This window comes from Protopterus annectens, chromosome 14.part0 (genome assembly GCF_019279795.1).
Source record: "Protopterus annectens isolate FY-2018-M chromosome 14.part0, PAN1.0, whole genome shotgun sequence".
Lineage (NCBI taxonomy): Eukaryota > Metazoa > Chordata > Ceratodontiformes > Protopteridae > Protopterus > Protopterus annectens.
The window spans coordinates 745,888,916-745,902,336 of record NC_056748.1 but is presented as its reverse complement, the minus strand read 5'-3'; positions in this window follow the sequence as shown (position 1 = coordinate 745,902,336).

The window sequence follows — 13,421 nt, the reverse complement described above, 5'->3', positions numbered from 1 at the left end:
AGTTATCCAGGTTGCACTAAAAAAGGGTTAATGAGGTACTCTGCTTGATGTGGAGAGGGGAGTCTATTCTACAAAACGGGGAGTCTCTGGGACACAAATCTGTCCCACTAACAAGTCCTACTGATGTCACAGACCAGGTTAAGGTCACGCTTGTGGGCTACTTGAGTGGAGCTTGACTTACTGATATGCAGCAGTCCCATCAAGGCAGGGTCTGAGATTGATTTGATTGCCAGACAGAGGTCAGCTCTGAGGAGTGTGTATGACACTGAGTAGAGGAACAGGGCTGTTAGCCTATCTGTGTAGGGTCGATGTTTGAGGCCCAGGAAATTCCTGGTGAGGAACCTCTGTGGTCTCTCCCTCTGCTACATGTCTTTGTGATGTACATGCCAAAAGGGGCATTGTACTCATTAATGGGTCTTATAAGGGAAGAATACAGGGATGTTTTGACCTCCTTGTCCCTGGATGAGATACCCTTACTAATGAGGTGGGCCATGTAGAAAGCTTTCTGTACAATGGAGGCAATATGGTGATCAAAAGTCAGTTTGCTATCAACCTGGGTACCCACATCCCTCATGACTGATTGCATGCTTAGGACCTTGTTATTAATGTGATAATTTGTGGGACGTCACTCTCCCAAAAGGGGATGATGATGCATTTATTTGGGTGAGATCCTCTTGAAGGATGTCCACATCACTAGAGGAACTGATGACAGCACTCAGCTTGCAGTCATCTGTAAACTTGGTCAGCCATTGCCAACTGGATTTACCTGCACCTCAGGAAAGTATATCCCAAACAACAGAGGCCCCAAGACTGATCCCTGAGGTACACTGCTCATTACAGGTCGACTGCTTGAGGCAGCTTCCCATATTTTGACTTGGTGGGTTGTATCAGTGAGCCAGTTTGCTACCCATCTGGTAACATATGGATTGATGCCTAGTTGACAGAGTTTATTTATTATACCTGAGTGGGGAATAGTATCAAAAGTTTTGGCCAGGTCAAGGTAGACGGTGTGCATCATCTTACCCTCATCCATGGTTTTGGTGACTGTCTCAAAGAAGTTGACCAAACTGAACAGGCATGACCTCCCCTTGAAAAAACCAAACTGTGTAGGATCGAGTGTTTCGAGGTTGACAATGTCCCTGTTAATGAGGTCAATGATAATCCTTTCCATGGTCTTACAGATCAGGCTAGTTAGTCTGATGGATCTATAATTTCCTGGATCAGTGGATGTTCCACCATTGTGCAAAGGGATGACAGTGGCTGTTCTCCACTAGGTTGGGACGAAGCCAGTACTCAGGCTTTTGTTGAATAGGGTGCCTAATGGTGCTGCAAGTTCCTGCCTAAGTTCATGTAGGATGCAGTCTGGGATGTTATTGGGACCCATGGATGCTGTATTTTTTTACTTTGAGAGGGCAGTGATAACTTGCTCCCTAAAGATAAGGGGAGGGGGACAGGTGCTGGGGATGTCCTGATTTACTTATGGGGGGGATAGAGGGTTGAAGTTTTCACTGAACCTATCGGGTTGGCTATATTTACTGCATTTGTGTATGTGGTGTCCTTGACCTCTAGTTCTGAGCAGATCAGAATGCTTCCTTTGAGATTGCGGACATAAGTGAAAAAGACCTTATGACTGTCTTTAGTAGATGTGGCCAGTTTGGACTCAAAATTTGCTTTGGAGGATTTCACTAGTGCTCTTATTTGTTCATGTAGCCTAAGGAGATATTGCTTCCAATTAGGCACCTGCACCTTCTTACTCCTGAACAGAAATTTTTTTTCCTTTTATTATAAGAGTTTATTTATTGCAGATGTCCACTAGACAGGTTTACTCTTCCTTCAGAAGGATGATTTTGTCCTGGTTTGAGGTAGATGGTGACTTTGAAAGTGAAAGCTTCATGGTCAGAACTTAGCAGAGAGGATGACACTGTAGTACCAAGTCCAAGATATTATCACCTCTTATGGGGTGTCGACCAGCTGGTCCAGAGGATTTGCACTGACGAAATCAAGGAATCTATGGGCATTTGCATTTTGGCATGAGTAGTTCTTCCACTCTATGGTTGGATAGTTAAAATCATCCAGGATCAGGGTAAAGGGTTGAATCCAGTAGATTCGAACAGCTCCAGATAGGTGGAGTAGGCATCTTGATTCAAAATTGGGGCCTGTAGCTAGCTATGATTTGAACAGGGGTCTTGTCAATGGTTAACTGCACCTGGAGTGTCTTATGTGCATCATACTGTTTGACCAACCTGCAGGTGTTTATGTCTTTAATATATATTGCATTGCCACCTCCTTTTGCTTTGCTGTCCATGGTTTAGGGTCTGAATGTATGCTAGGATGAGTAACCTGGTATGGCTGGGGTGCTCTCCGCAGCTTTGAACCAGGTTTCTGTGACTGTACATATGTCAGCATCTTCAAGAGTTAAGAATGCTTGCAATGAGTGCAGTTTCATGCTTAGACTGCTAGCGTTTAGCAGCATGACATTTAATTTGCGTTTTAATTAAATTTTCATGTTGGTAGTTTTGACCTCATGGCATTGCCTGAAAAAGGCACTATGGGGGAGGCAAGAGCCTTTGCGAGAAGCCTTAAGCCCAAGGGAGACAGATGCAGGCCCTCTCTGGCAATGCATTGTGGTTTGTCGATCATGTCTTCCCAGCTGTCAGGTACTGGATCCCCATGGAATGATACCAGAGACTAAGCCAATTGTTAAAGTCAATGATTTTCTGTTTGTATTGGGGCATCATTTTGAGTGACAGTAAAATATTGGTTAAGGCTAAGAACATACCTGTCTGGGACATGTATTCAGTGAGCTCAAACATGTCTCTTTTCATATAGTCCAGGGAGCTATGTCTCAAGTCATTCATGCCAACATGGACTATGACAGAGTCATAACAGTGCCTGTTGTTGAGAGGCTTGAGTGCATGGGTGATATTGCTGATTCTGGCACCTGACAAGCAACTAACAATCAACAGAACATACTGGAGGGACAGGTTCATAACCCAGAGACTGCCCATGCTCTGGAATAGACTTCCCATACATGTCAACCAGAGCACCTCACTAGCCCTCTTCAAGAGAAATCTTGATGAGTGGATGGGAAATAGAAAGTTCACCCCAGGGATCACTCCAGTGGCTCTACTTGATAGAAGAACTGGGAACTAACGATGGGTGGCACAATGCCAGGGCACGTCTATGGGCTAGGCTTGTAAAGGCCCCAGGGCCATTAGCCTAGTACACACCTATGAACCAATGAACAGTGATTTCCTCCTTATCCAGCCTCATGAGGGGCACATCTTTGTTTCTCTCCTATGACTAATTTGTTGGGTTTATGTTTAGCCCTTAGTGGCTGTGAAATAGGTGTGAGGACTATGTGTGGTATGCGGTGAGTGGTGTGGTGGGCAGTGGAGTTAGCGTGTGTTTTTGCGTCGGAGGTTTCTCGTCTGCATTACAATATATTTCATGGCTAACATGTTACTATTCCATCTGCAGCCTGAAGGTTTTTGCACTGTTGTACCAGAATGAAAGAAGAGTCCTAACTGTACCTCTGAGAACTTCTTCCTAACAAAATCATTCTTATTTTCAGTCTAAGGCTAGTCTAAGGCTTTCTTCATGATAGTATACATATATACCTGGTATGCAGTTACTGCCTGATGTTTTTTTTTTCTGATAGTCTCTACTAAAATTAGAATTCATATATAAACAGTGCTTTTTAAATTAATTATGTAGAGGTATGAAGTGCTTTGTTTCTGGTGTGTGTGTGTGTGTGTGTGTGTGTGTGTGTGTGTGTGTGTGTGTGTGTGTGTGTGTGTGTGTGTGTGTGTGTGTGTGTGTGTGTGTGTGTGTGTGTGTGTGTGTGTGTGTGTGTGTGTGTGTGTGTGTGTGTGTGTGTGTGTGTGTCTCTGTGTGTAGTTAGATGGACCTACATTGTACATGTGTGGAGAGAGAGAGAGAGAGAGACACAGAAAGGAGTAAGGTTTTAAAGCCAGGGTGTACCTTCGTTGAAGGTTGTGCGTCAGGGCTGGCAACTCGGCACGTAAAAATCTACTGCCAGTCATTAGCGGACCGGAGTTCCGCTGTGGCGACCCCTAACCGGGAAAAGCAGAACAACAAAGTGTAAGCACAAATATTGCTCTCTTGGCATACCTCTTAAATGACCAGATTTTCACAGAAATTCCAGATTTTTGTCTCATATTTTGGTCTATTCCTCATAAAATGAGTGGTTTCCTGGCAAATCACTGAAAACTGAAGTCACTAAATAATGCCATACATTTGAGTTTCAGACTTCATACTCTTCAGAAAATGTGTGCTAACAGAAATCCTGTTATTCTAGCAACTTTCTAAGTTTACAAGAGTAACATTTAAAATCTGTCCCTATTTTTGGCCATTTGTCCCCCCATTACTTTAGGCTTTGTCCAGATTTCTTGCACTAAGAAGTTGAGAGGTACTGCTCTCTGTGTCTCTCCCCTTCTCTCATACGGCCAACATTCAGTAATAATTTGTCTCACAGAACAGTTTTCAGACAGACACTAGTTGTTATCATTATTTACACTGAATTATCAGATGAGAAAGTCAAACAAATAAACAAATGCTACATGCTCAAAAATTGAAGTGTCATAATGGTTGATGATAACGCACTGTGCACTTACTCAGATACCACAGAGTTTCATGTTTTTGGTGCACAGCAAAGCCCAATCACCTGAAACAAACAAATGTACAGAGGAATAATAATACCACAACTTCTTTCTCACAGGAAATGAAACATCATACACTAGCTCAGCTGCAAGTTAATCATGAAGCTATGGATCCTTCAAACACATTGTCTGGGAAAGTTTGGGGAGAAACCTGTCTGAGTCTGACAATCATTTGTAAAGTTGACATTAAAAAGTGCTGACAGCAAAAAGAGAGAAGTTTCCACTTTCATCTTGCTTCAGACCTCCTGTTCACCTCCTTGCCACAAATTCTTCTCTGTGCCCTCCTCTTTTTGATGTGATTAAATCATGCTTCATCCCACGGTGCATTTCTATGTACCAGTTATTTTGCTTCAGACATTCAGTCTCTACAACTGATATTCATATTCACACACACACACACATACACACACACACACACACACACATATGCCCACTCATATATGCACCCGCACCACAGAGTTTGACATTTTAGTTGGATGTAGTTAAAAAATAATTTATGAATTAACCTTGAACTCCTGTACTGAAAGACTCTGTCTTCATCATTTCATTTAGATGAAACAAAAAATGAAGGAGGTTCCAAACTCAACTAATTTCAGCAAGAGCCTTTATGATTATGTGTTGGGCATGTAATTGTTTTATTCTGATAAAACTGGATGGAGATACTGAGACCTATTTAAAAGGACCAGAATTCATTTCAGCAAAAAAGATGGAGGAAAAAGCCCAGTAAAACATTTGTGAATAAATCAGAGTTAATATCTTCAGAATCTTAAGAGCAGAAGAGCAATCAGCACTGTGTGTATGTGTGTGTGTGTGTGTGTGTGTGTGCTTAACACTGCAAAGCCCTGATGTACCTTGAGCCATTGTGCATATATAAGTCTGCGGCAGTGTAAACCTGTTATACTCACAAAACTGTTTTACATTTCTCTGATCCATCCTCGTAATTGTTTTTTTCTCTGACCACTTATCTTACCCTCTTCACTGCTGAATTTGGCTAAGCATTCTATCATGGCAGAGTCATTCCTTGGCGCAAGAACCAAGTATACTTTGAGTGGCATTGTCATCAGTAAGGATGAATGTGTGTGTTTTTTTTTTAACTCCTAGCTCATCTTTACCTGCTGATTGGCATTCAAGGTGCTGATGTGTAATAGACCTTTGTAGTATGTCTCTGAGGGCACCTGTCTGTAATTCGATGGAGATTCCACAATGAAATGTCCACCATTTAGCATGTTGCCCTCTCCTCCCCCAAAATAGAGGTGAGCATGTTAAACCTCATCATTACTTTCCACCTCAAGCCAGGGCCATTAGCTGAACTTGGGTCACCTGGGTCATAGTCAAACCTTTATCATTCTACGTCAGGGGAGCTAAAACATACAAAACTGTTATAGCAATTAAAAAAGCTGCCTTAACAGATAAAAAGCTAAGCATTAGTTCTCATTCCAAATAATTGTCTGTTCTTACTACTAGTAAATGGAAATTAAAAGGCAGAGGAGACTGCATGTTGTATGACCCCTATGCAAGAAAAGCTGAAGGCAGAAATGAACTGACCAGTGACTTCAGATGAAGTTGCCTATGTTCTTCTAGTCCTCACCTGACAAATGTTTTGTTTTAGTACTCCAGCCCAGCTGAAAAACACATCAGCTTGGCTACAGTACTGAATCTGACTAGAGCCAAATACTTAGAACTATATGTATGATTTAAGGAAGATGGCAACTGTTGTTCTTATGCCAACATGTAGTTATACCAGTGGATTCAGAAATGCTGAATCTGTGGCCTAGCCAGCAGTATTCACATTATGTGTGCAACAAGCCTCAGAACTAATTACACACACACAGAACCAGTCCAGAGTGCACAATGAGCAGCTACTCATCACGGCCACATTACGTCGGATCACTTCGTGACCAGATATAAGAACAAGTAGCAGGTAAACAATGAAAATGAAAGGGCACTTCTGGCAGTCATGGTGCCTTCTCACACACAGGTAAGAAAATGATGCTGACAATATTGATGTAATGTACAGCAGTATATAGACAGAGAAACTTGCAATGAAAGGGGAAATAGCATGGATGGCTAAGGGTGGAGCAGAGGTTACACTATAGCAACATAATCCACAGAGATAGAAAAGAAAAAGTGCAAAGAGAGCTGTACAACACCTGAATGTGGAATTATGGGAAACCTTGATAGGTGAGGCGTGACTGAATAAAGTAACATAATGTACCCACAGAGACTAGTCCTGGCAACATCAGAATGTGAGCAATGGACCTGTACTATAATGTTATTAGCATTAAAAAAGGAAAATATAGGCTTCTATATCAGAATGCTGCTTTCATAGATTTCAGACCAGTTTTAAGGTACATATAATCACATATGAAGTTATTATTTAATCTGTTTAATTTTTATATACAAAGAAGATATGTTCTGTTGCTGTTGTTTAAAGGTCATACTTGATGAGTTATATTGATTATAACTATGCCTTACCTGTGTTAATGAATATTCAATCAAATACAGAGTTAATATTTTGTATGTTTAACATTCATATATAGTGAAGGTTATGTTTGGTTGTTACAGTTAAAGGTTTATTCCAAATTACATTTTGTTACAAGTAATATCAGATGAGTTACACTGATTACATATCTGTTCGACTTGTTTTAATGAATATGTAAATATGTATAGAGTTATTTTACCTATCTCTCATTCATATACAGTGGAGACTGTTTTTTGCTGCTGCTGGGTAGGGGTTTGATCCGAGTGACAGATGTCACTGGGACAAGGAGTTTAGAACTCCAGGCGGGTAGCTACCCCATTTTTTTTTATCACATTTACACTACATTCAATTTTCTTAATAAGTTCTTCCTGACATCCATCTTAATAAAAATGCATATAATTATAAGTTGCAAGAATTGTATAACACATACAGTATATCATATGGTAACAGACAAAGACTATAATTTACATAACAAATATTTTGGAGAGGATTATATAAAACATAATCAAGATAACACACAAATCACAATAATTTCTTACTCATTTATAAATAACCCTAGTAAAAGAGGAAGTTTACTTAAATACTTAAATATACACAAACCAAATATAATATTTCTACAAGAAACACATCTTTTAAAAGAAAATATCAACTTTTTAAATATTAATATATAGTCATTTCCAATTCTGAACATTCTAAAAAGAAAAGAGGAGTAGCAATTCTCTGGAATAAAACTCTCCCGTTACCTAGAATTATTACATCTTATCAAGATGATAAAGGGATGTTGTGCTTGGTGACAATTAAAATAAATACAAAAATGTTCACTTTAGTAAACAATTATTGGTTGCCAGGTATTGGAACCAGCACTATTAAACAACAACTGAACCAAACTGTATCTCAATCTGAGGGTAATATTATTATGGCAGGGGATTTTAACTGTTTTAATTGAAAAGGACTCTAGCACTTCAGGAAAAAGGAAAATATCCTCACAAGCTAAACAACTAATACAATTCATGGATACATATCATCTAAAAGATATTCATGACTACACAGACCTGAGCTTACCTCAATTTACATTCTATTCTAATAGAATCAAATCATACTCTAGAATAGATAGGGTAATCATATCCACACAAATAATAAATTATTTAAAAAACACCAAGATTGTGTCTTGCCCTATTTCAGATCATAATACAATTATATTTGAGCTTTATTTAAATGACACCCCAATGACTCATATAAGAAGAATACCTGCATATATAACTCAATTAAAAGAATTTCAAACATTTTTTGAAGAAGAAACACAAAATGTTATAAAATTCAATCAAACATCCAACTCTCATGACATTTATGTAAAGGATGCATTAAAAGCTTACTTATACGGACAAATAAATAAATGATATTATAACAAAAGGAAGTCCTGGGATGAAGACTTAAAAAAAAATACAAGACAAATTAGATAGATTACATCTTAAAATTAATGACAAGTCCGCATCTAAGAATATTAGAGATGAAATAAATAAAACTAAGGAAGAATACAGTGCAATCTTGCATAATAAGACTAGGATTTCCTTAGAGAAATTTAAATTCCTAGCCTATTCAATAAACCCAAAACATTTAACTAATCTTGCAAATAAAACAAAAAGAATCAACAAACATGATCATATTAAAGAAATATATTTGTCTAGAAAAAAGAAAAAGGTTTATAATGTACATGACATAATTGATGAATTTAGACATCATTTTCACACGATAAATCAAACATCTCAGATCATTCAACCGTTAGATAAGATAAAACAATACATTAAAAAAAAACTGTATGTCACACTCAACAAACAACAGTCAGAAATTATAGATAGACAGATATCTTTACCGGACATACAAACTCAAATTAACAAACTTAAACAGAACAAAGCACCAGGCAGTGATGGCATCATACCTGACTTGTATAAAATCATGCCTAAAACAGCTATTTCTTTACTACGTAATGTATTCCATAAAGCCCAGAATTACATTATTTTGCTCCCATCCTGGAAATATACTTTTATTTCTCTCATTCTTAAATCTAGTAAGGACCCCAAATTATGTTTGTCACATAGGCCCATAACTCTTTTAAATATTGATTACAAAATGTTTATGAACATCTATGCTAATAGACTAAAACATTTTTACCCCAGTTAATTAATGATGACCAAACAGGTTTTGTAACTAATAGAAGTACATATGATAACATCAAACGGTCTCCTATTTTAATTGATTATTCACACAGAAAGAAAAAAAACTTGTCTCTGCTTAGTCTTGACATTAACTCAGCATTCGATTCAATACATTGGGATTATCTATTCACATTATTACAATGTTTAAACTTTTCAGATACTTTTATTAATTTACTATTACATCTTTATAAAGGCACTCTGGCTTATATCAAAATTGGATCATACATATCGAATGAAATACCCATCACTAAAGGAACAAAATAAGGCTGTCCCTTATCTCCCTTATTGTTTACTCTCATAATGGAACCATGGGCTAACGATATACGATGAAATAAAAACATAGAAGGTTTGGAAATTAGTGACGAAACAACTTCTAAAATTCAGTTATTTGCTGATGATGTGCTCATCACTACTAAAGGAGATAATTCTTCCCTAACAGCCTTATTTGAAGCTGTTAATACATTTCAATTTATATCTGGACTGACATTCAATGATAATAAAACTAAGATCCTACCTATCTATTTAAACAATAATAAGAGAAACATTAGCAAAGACACTAACAAATACATCACAGATCAGATTACATATTTAGGCATCATTCTTGCTAAAGATATTAAATTAATCACAAAACTAAATTATAATAGATGTTATGTAAATATTCAAACTTTATTAACAAAATGGAATACAATTACATTTACAACTGAGGAAAGGTTAACTATCATTAAAATGATAATCCTTCCTAAAATTCTCTGTATTATATAATCTATTTTAATACTTCCCAGTAAAGTTTTCATTAATAAGATCAATTCTCTGTTATTACAGTTTGTTTTGGTTTCCCAGGAAACCTAGAACAGCACTTAAACATCACCTTTGTAGTTGGAACAAAGGGGACATAGCCTTCCCTGATTTCAACCTTTATCCTAATGCAGCTATTATTAGGTCCACAGCACAACTTTTAGATACACCATATCAGGCCAAATGGAAAATATTCTGGGAATCCTCAGCTATGCTATTAATATTGAAACCACAGCCATACAAATTAGAATTAATAAATAACCCAATATTATGGATACTTAAAGATTACTTCATGTTACACAGCATACCCAAACATTCATTTAGCTACTTACACAACATACTAATAAATTTTAGAAACTTTATATTTAAACACACTAAGTACAAGGATCTTTTTTTTACAATTTTCCCGATAGCCTTTACTCAAGAATACTTACAATCCTAAGATATAAATAAAATTACCTTGTTTAAACAAAAAGGTTTTTTGTATTGGTTTCAACTTATTACAGATGATAGGGTGAAGGATGTAAATCAGATAATAAGTGAATATCAGTTAGACAACTCCCTATGGCTTAACATACAATCCCTCAGACTATTCTTGCAAAATAAGATGAACCCGATCACTTCTGCTAATAAACAGGTCACTAGTATACTGCTAGATTTCTTTAACTCAGTTATTCAACATAAACAAACTTATTCAGACAACATGGCATTTATATACAGACTTATCAGAGAAGAAACATTTTGTTGTCCTGCTAAATTCTGGAACGATTTTTATACAGTTAATAACACACTTCCAAGGGATCTAGATAAAACAAATATATTAGAATCTGCAGGGAAAACAACACTTTCACTTAAATGGAAAATATATTCGTGGAGATTTCTATATAGATCCTTCTACACTCCTCATCTAATGAACAAAATTAATGGTAAACTAAATATTTGCAACAGATGTAAGTCTAACACAAACATTGAATGGAACCATATGTTTTATGACTGCCCTGCTCTAAGTGTATTTTGGGAAAACATTAAAGAACTCCTACAAGCAATATTCACAGATAATTTTATTTTGATCAGATCATTAGTACTCTTCAATACACCCATACCTGGTTGTGTAAAAAAAGTTAAACATTCCTTAGTTTGGGCAGTAATGGCAGTAGCCAAGAAAACTATAACAATAAACTGGATATCTGAATTCCCTCCTTCCCATATATGGGTTAATCTACAGAATTTGTTGAAAAGAGATTGACAATGATAGCATATAAATCAAATTTCAACCTCTCTATGTGTTATATATATGGAATAATCAAATATTAGGCAACTTAATGATATTCAATGGATGTCTTTGTATATAGTTTTAGTAATTTCATTTTATTTGTTAAACATTGTTATGTGAATGCTTATGTGAACACTTTTTGAATTGTAAATATCTTTATGTTAAAAGAACATGTAATTGTTTATATTTATTTCTTCAAAATCAATAAAATTTAAAAAAAAAAAAAAAAAGGAAAATATGATACCCTGAAGGGAGTCACCCCATCAATTTAGTCTGCATACCATTATATCCACAATTCCCTAGTAAGTGGAGCCACTAAAGTAATCAAAGTAAAAGTGGCCATAGAACACACATATGAGGGAAGTGAAGCACATGTGCAAAATGATGGCAAGAAAAAAAGACGAGCCACAAGGGAACTAAACCCATGGCTTTCCCACTGATATTCTTGGGTTCATATTACGTTATCGAAAGATAATGTAATCGAACGATCAAAACTTCAAAATGGCAGCATTTCGAAGCTTGTATTGGGGGGCTGCACCCCATCCCCCTCTAAATATATATTCCAACTCCGAGATCGCACTACAGTGAGGAAAGGGCAAGTATCGCACTACAGTGAGGAAAGGGCAAGTATTCCAATCCTCACTGTACTGCAATCCCACAATGCAATCTTTGAAATGCTGCCATTTCGAAGTTTTGATCGTTCGATTAATTTATCCTTCAATAACGTAATAGAATCCGATATTCTCCATACCAGTGCATTAGCAAATGAAGCCACTGAAGTAGTCAGAGTAAAAGTGGTCATAATAAGTAATTAAAAGGGAAATGTAGCACATGTACAGACTGCAAATAGAACATTGTAAAACATACAACCCCCAGGGATTTGAAACCCTGTATATTAACACAGTAAAATTAATTGCATGAGTACACTGAGCCATCAAAGGAGTCAGAATAAAGGCATTAGCTGTACTTTATTACCAACTGGTATGCACATGATGCTTAATTTATTTGCATGACTGACTAGCACATTTTTACTATAGGACAAAGAGTGCCATTTCTCTGTGGTCACTTATGGTCATTAAAAGTTGCTCTCTGCCAACTGTCACACAACATATGGCCTTTGGAAAAAAGACATTTTTATAAGCCCCGTGTGGGCATGCATACACTGTGTCTATTTTTTACCATATTACAGGTTGCAAATGGGCATATTGGACAGAGATGAAATGGTACGCAAGAAGAGGGTAGTATATAAGATGAGCAAATAGGGAATGAGTAGGACAGAGGTGGGATAGGAACACATCTCTCAATTTCTAACCTTAGCAATATTAGCTGAACTCACACATGAGTTTGGTTAGAAAGCACCAAACTATCTAATAAAATTCATAACCTGAAGATAGGAATGGTTCATTTCAAGGAAACAGAACACATGATAAAGAAAAGTGAACTCAACTTGAATGCATTTGAACCTCTCTCTTCATCAATCATATTCGGTAAAGCAGAATTTAGCCAGTCATGCCACAGAATCCTTTGAAGGGAAACTGTCAGTAAAACACATTTCAGGATAATTAAATACATGATAACTAGAAAAGAGAACTGCGCCTAAAGATGTTCTGATCCCATGCCTTTCTCACTCATATTCCCTGATCCAGAGCAGGAGCACAGTAAGCCACTGAAGCACTCATAGGACAAATGTCAGAAAAAAAAACACATTGCAGAGGAATGGAATGCAGCTGTATACTGAAAATCAAATATTTTATAACAACATATTACTCTCAGGTGATTAAAACCCTGCTGATATATATATATATATATATATATATATATATATATATATATATATGTATATATATATTATATATATATATATATATATATATATATATATATATATATATATATATATATATATATATATATATACAGGGTGCCTAGAGAGGAGTTCTGGTATTGTATGAGAAAGTCGGGCATGTCAGAGAAGT